The sequence below is a fragment of the Malurus melanocephalus genome, unplaced genomic scaffold, assembly GCF_030028575.1.
Source record: "Malurus melanocephalus ecotype Western Australia unplaced genomic scaffold, MMel_1.1 scaffold_151, whole genome shotgun sequence".
In the NCBI taxonomy this organism is placed as follows: domain Eukaryota; kingdom Metazoa; phylum Chordata; class Aves; order Passeriformes; family Maluridae; genus Malurus; species Malurus melanocephalus.
In genome coordinates this window covers 719,162-725,874 of record NW_026623383.1, presented here as the reverse complement: position 1 = coordinate 725,874, position 6,713 = coordinate 719,162, and positions in this window count along the sequence as shown.

Here is a 6,713-nt window from a genome sequence, read left to right as displayed (position 1 = left end):
TTTTTTTCATGGAATCACAGAATTGCATAATGTTTGAGGGTTAGAAGGCATCCTTGGAAGTCATCTGGTACTGTTTCTGCTCAAGAAGGGCCACCTAGAGCTAGTTTTCCAGGACCATGTCCAGATGGCTTTGTAATATCTCCAAGGCACCACAACCTCTCTGCCAGTTTATRCCAGTGCTCAGTCACCCCCACAATGAGAAAGTGTTTGCTGATGCTCTGAAAGAACCTCCTGCGTTTCAGTTTGTTCCCATTACCCCTGCTCTCATCATCAGACCATTGAGAAGAATCTGGCTCCATTGTCTTTGCACCCCCACCCTGKTTTTTTGTAGATACTGAGAGATCTCCCCACAGCTTTCCCATTCCCAAGCTATTTTTCCTACTCTTTCCTCATAAGAGATGCTGCAAGCTTTCACCAGTTTAGTGGCCCTTTGCTGGGCACTGTCCACTRTGTCCATGTGTCTTGTACTGGGTAGCAACAGTGTGACCTCACCTCTGCAGAGAAGAGGAGAAGGGTCACCTCCCCTGATCTACTTGCAACTCCCCTTCAAATACAGCCCAAGATGCCTCATTTGCCATAAATGCACGATGATGCTCCATGTTTAACCCCTTTTGCAGAAGTGCTTTCCAGCCATTTAGCCCCTAGCATGTTCTGGTGCATGGGGCTTGTTTCTCTGCAGGTGCAGGACTTCACACTTCCTTTAAATAAGATTCCCTTAAATAAAGTAGACTTCCCTTAAATATATATTTTTGTTTTATTGCAAACATAAAAATTGCTTTTGAAGCACATAGTAGATAACAGAAGTTACCAGAATGAGAAGCTCCCRAAACTATTTAGATTTAAAAGGTGAAAACAAGTTTTCAGTTTAACCATTCATTTAAGTTGAATTGCACTATAAGCATGGTTTTCCTGAACATAGTGATGTGCTTACACCTTTTCYGGGCTTATCCCTTCCCAAGTTACACGGTGCAAGAAAAAAACAACCATTTACACTCAAAGAAGATGCAAAGGAGATAACTGKTAGGTACAGCTTCTGAAATTTGAATTTTACTTTTACTATTTTATTAAAATCTCAGTAAAGTTACACACATTCATATCATTTAAAAAAAAAAAATCCCCGAAATCTACATGGCACTCACAGATCGTTTTTGTTAGAGTGAAACAAAATGACAATTAGTACTTAGACTGATTCTAGAAACCAATCACTCTTCTTATTCCAGACAGCTGGTGATTTCAGCATTCTGTGTCCCTTGTCACACATGGAAGTAAATTATTTCTTTTCTCAGACACAGTACTTAAATTTAAGGCTATTTTTGAACTTCCTGAGTCCAAGAAATGTGATCTACAGAAAAGATCTTTTGTAACTGTGAAAAGAAACAATGGACCTGCTTYCAGGGACCACTTTTCACACAACCAAAATAATTATTTCCACTTTTAGAGTGGGGTGTCTTTCATTTCATGGATCTTTTAAGGGTAAATATTTCACCCTTTTATCTATGTTTGTTGCCCTGCTCCTGGGCTCAGGTGCAGCCAATTGACAGGACTCAGTTCAAATATGTTAGAGTTAGAGTAAATAGTTAGAGTAAAAAAATGAAACTGCTCTCCAGTGTACATTTCCATCAATCTTTATCCAAAATATTGATTGGATAAAAGATTACCAAAAGGTGTGTGTGAACAGACAGAGCAATTCAAATATAGCAGAAAAAAATTCTTCTATACCATAAAAAATAAGGAATAGGGAGGAAAGGAAGGCTGAGTAAAAGGTATCAAATTCAGCTCCTAAGCAGAAAGCTAAATTTATTTCTCAAAATACCCAACATTTAAACAAACATGACACCTTCCCTACAGCTCATCAGTTWAAAGGGCCATTCCCAAACATCACTCAGTGCTACACTATGGTAAAATAGCAATAGGCACTTAAGTGCAAAATACTTTCACTCACCCTTTTACCACCAGAAAAAGATCAAGACAAATAGTATAGAGTACAAATAAGATAGACGTACTTATACTCTTACCATTTGTTGCTATGGGTTTATGTAAARCTCTCTCTTGTGAGGAATTAAAAGATAAAAATTAGGGCACTCCTCAAAACAGATTAAGGACAATAGAAGCTGATTATCTCTAAATGCAAACATGTAAAGCTAGATGAATTCTCAGAGCTAATACAGGTATGGATCAAATGAACAGATTTTTGGGACAGAAATGGCACCAGCTCAAGTTATATRATTTATTTATAAAATCTGTTGCCATTCCTGCAACACTTCATTATTACTATGCTATCATTTGAAATTCAGTATGGAAAAAAAAGCAGCCTTGTACTTCAAAAATGAAAGCTTACAGCCTGTGTAGAACACCAGCTAACTGTTATAATTAACATAGCAATCTGTGCACAACATAGGCTAGCTATCACACAGCACCAGGGTTTGAACTGATCCCTGGTATCAACAGAAAGACTGGGTCACCAGAAATATGAACATTTTAAGTCAGATTTATTTGTAGCCTGAAACACATTTACTATAGAGTGTCCATAAAAAACCAAGTTCAACATCATTTGCCTGATATCCTCCCGCCCAGAACGGGTGCTGAAAAAACACATCACCCKAAAGCAGCATGTGAGAAAACAAATGAAAAGCAGCAGACCCACCTCTTTGTTTGGACATGAAAAACAATTTTGAGGTGTGCCCACTGGATCTTTGATACAGCAGGAAAAACATCACAGTGTTTAATACTTCCTCAGTGTTCCACTTTCTTCTATTGCCTCTTGCTCCCTGGAATAAACCAGACAAAGAGCAAGCAGGTGCCCTTGCATCATGTCTGTATCTTTCAAGACTCAACATTTTTATTGTGTTTTAGAGCACTTCAAATAAAATCCAATGGATTTTAGAACACTTTAAGTATTATTGTCTTTGAAGCAATAACCAATATTCAATCACCATGGCAACTCAGCTGCTGAAAGTTTTATCTKAAATGCCCACAAAAGTAACTGCAAGGAAAGCACACACTGTGTCATTGTAGCACAGGTCTAATAAAATGTCCATTTAAATAGGTAAATTCATGTAAAAAAATCCATTAAAACTTTCCATTTTATTTGCACAGCTAGCCCTCCTCAAGGTGTTACAGAAAGATGAAATTACCCAATGAGTCCACTTCATGTAAGCAGCCAGATGTTTGCTTGATGACCAGAAAGTAGTCTGGCCACACAAGTAATAGACAGACATTCTGGAACACGGTTTACTCCTATGCATATCCTTGTACATATATTTGTATTAAAAACAATAGAACTGTATATTTGTATTAAAAGCAATTAGAACTGCACAGAAATTACTTAGCTCTGACCCATTTAAGATTGATGAAGGGGACAAATGATAACTAAAAGTGAAGCATTACATACAAAAATCATAAAAGCTAGGAGAACAAATAGAATGATACAAAGTAACAGAGGGTGGTGAATCAAATTGATCAAAAAAATCCAACAGCCCCTAGGTGGATTTTGACCTATGTTCAAAATTCCTTTTTGGAAAGTTTCATGTTATTAGGAATATGACATTATTAAAAACAAGACATTTTTGAGACACAAGTTCMGATTGTATTTTTTGCTTTTCAGAGGCAGGATACAGCACAGACATTATGTGGTAAAGATTTCCAGCAGCAAATTGCTGAATTTAAATTATTCAATGTAATGGCTTCCTTATTTGTTCCAAGTTAAATGTTGGTGCATTTCTTAATTTTTCAGTGCCTTTTGGCACATAGATTGCTCTCTGTCAATGACTCATTCATTTGCAACCACTGTGTTGCATCAAGCATTTATATTTCATATTCACACTTTTTTCCTCCATCTTTATTTTTTTTCTGGGATTATATTTAATAAATAATTTGTTTGAAATGGCTACAATTTTTTTCTTCAATATGAGTACTTCTGAAGAAGACTCAAGCAATTAAGAATTTGTGAGAGCTCTGCTTTAATTTTTTTTCTCTGCCAATTTTTTTAAAAGTTATGAATGTACCTTGTGGGCTTTTTTGTTTTAGCTTAAATCAACTTTTTAAAAATTAACTGAAATTAACTAAATCAATTTTTTCATTACTTTTTGTACTTATGACTACTCAAGTCTATTATCCTTTTTTCACCTTCTAGTCATATGATATTTCTAGATTCTGCAAATTGCTGAGCAATATCTTGTAGATAAATTATGTTTCATTTCTTTTTTATTTCTGGAGTATGTGATATCCATTAAGTCACTCAATGTTTCATTCAAATTAAGTTAGAGTAAAGAGACATAAACCTTTTAAAGCAATGTCGAATCTTCTGAACTCCATTACAGTTATTACTTTGGCAAACATACTAAAGGATGCATTCATACCATGTATTCTCCATCTTGCAATTAATATTTAGTAGTGCCCTAAATGCATTAATTGGTATGCCATAGAGCTCTATAGTGTGATTGATTAAGCAGCATGATAAATGGTTTTAATGCATTTTACTTTAATACTTGGGTTTAAATTATGGCAAAGCCATCAAAGTGACTAGTTTAGGTGTGGCAGCTCCTAATAAATGTGCTTAGCATAATTGATTGTGCGACTCAACTAATTCATGAATTGTTATAAAATACTAAAACAGCAATGCAATGTTTTTAAACTTTTTCTGTTTCCCTTCMATAGATTTTATTTAATGTACTGTCTGCTTCTTGGCCAGGACCCGTAATGCAGATAAGCTTCCCCAATGGAAGGCAGAGTGTGATTCTGCCATTTTGGGGATCATACTCACCTCCCATCAATCCCTACTGTCAGCTGTGAGTATCAGCATCAGACAACATGCCTTGGGTTACTYACCAGGCAACAAAAGAATGGCATTGTACTTCATTTAGAAACACAAGGTGAGAAAAACTTGCAGGGCCTTACCTGAACTTTCCTGCAAAAAGCCAGCAACAGAGCAGAYCATAAAATCCCTGAAGCAGAAGCCCTGATTTACAGACTGTGAAGCAGATAGYACATTTTTATAAGTATACCAATCATGAAAAAGAACTGTGACCTAAATCAGGGTCATAGTTAGTGTAACTTGTGCACTGTGCTGGGAATAGGTTTGGGAAAATTAGGCAGTGGCTGAGCCTGGAATAAACTGTGTGATCAGAACAAAAGAATGGTACAAGAAACCCATTCTCTATCTGGTGAGAAACACTTCAGACATTTCAATCAGTACTGCCCAGAAGAAATTATTTACTATACACCCAACAAACTGTATCAGCAAGTATTTCCCAACAAGATCTAATTAACCAAGGTCAACTCTGAAAAATAAATTAAATAATTTTTAGGTTGTCAGGTGATTCTGGCAAATGCACTCATGTTTAAAATTCARTACTTTTTCTTTGCTGTCCTCATCAATAACACTGAAGCATATTACAAYGGGCTTGGAAATTGCTGAGCAAGTCCAAAGTGGCTATAGAACTGCTGTCAAGGCTATGCCAACATAAAAATCTTAAAGGGCTGGTCAGGAACTCTGACTTCATTACACCTCAAGGATTATGACCATCCTKACTTTATTCATAGTTAGAAAATGAAAGGGGAAGCAGGACACCAGGATATTTAATTTAATAGTTTGGTTAGGTGACTCCAGAGGAAACTTTCCTTACTTAACTGATATTACTTTTAATAAACCTCTGCTACTCATTCTGTGATTAATTAGGAAAAGAAAGACCAGTATTTGTCCATAATATTAAAAAAAAAAAAAATCAGATGGGCCTGAAATGCCACAATAGCCCAAGTAGCTTTTTTTTTTCCTAAATGGGCAAAGGAATGTTGTATATACTCAACTGATTTCAAACTGAAAATTAAAAACAGAAATCATGTCGATATTTTGCAGGTAAAAATTTAAATAGGTAAATTATAGTGGCATTCTGACTATTCAGTGCGCATTCAACAGTAGAGCCTAACACAATGTGACAAAATATTAAAACAAATTTTGTCCAGAAACAAAGTCAGACAAAGCTCAAGCTGGAATTGTTAAGGCAATTCAAAGTGTAAACTAATGTATTGAAATTATATTCAAAATCAGTGAAAAATTTAAAATTGTAGAAGGTATGAATCTAGCTTAAGTCAGTCTTTCAGGAAAGCCTAATTAATTCTGATTTGAGTGTATCTAGTATGAATGCATTTTTTTAAAATCCCTCTATTTGCCACACAAGTAGAAGCAGAGCTATGAGAAAGATAGATAGGGTTCCTAATTGTGTGCAAGCAGGCAGTAATACTTTCAGAGAGTGTAATTATTACACTCTTCTGACAGCAATTTAAGGTGTTTATTTCGATATGATTGTAACTRCCCATGTTTTCATTACCTAGACTTCCTTGTCCAAAGAAAAAACATGGGAATTGCTATTATGTTAGGTCAGGAGAACATCCGTGAAAATATGGGTTATCTTGCCACAACACTGAAACATGAAATTCTGAAAGTGGGGCCACTTGCAAATCATTAATATGATCATCAGCACCACCAGTGGAGAATAATAAAAGAATAAAATAAGAGACCATTTCTGCAAGGGGGATGCAAAAGAAAATGTTAGATTCAGGAAGTTGGTTTTAAAGCATTTCTTAAAACTTTATTGTGAATACTCTTTATAAACCTTTTGCTGTCAAGAGGAAGTATAGAAGAAGAGAAGCGAGAAAGGAGATGTATTCCTGTATTTTATGTGCATGGCAGGATTCTGGTAGCAGGATGACTACAA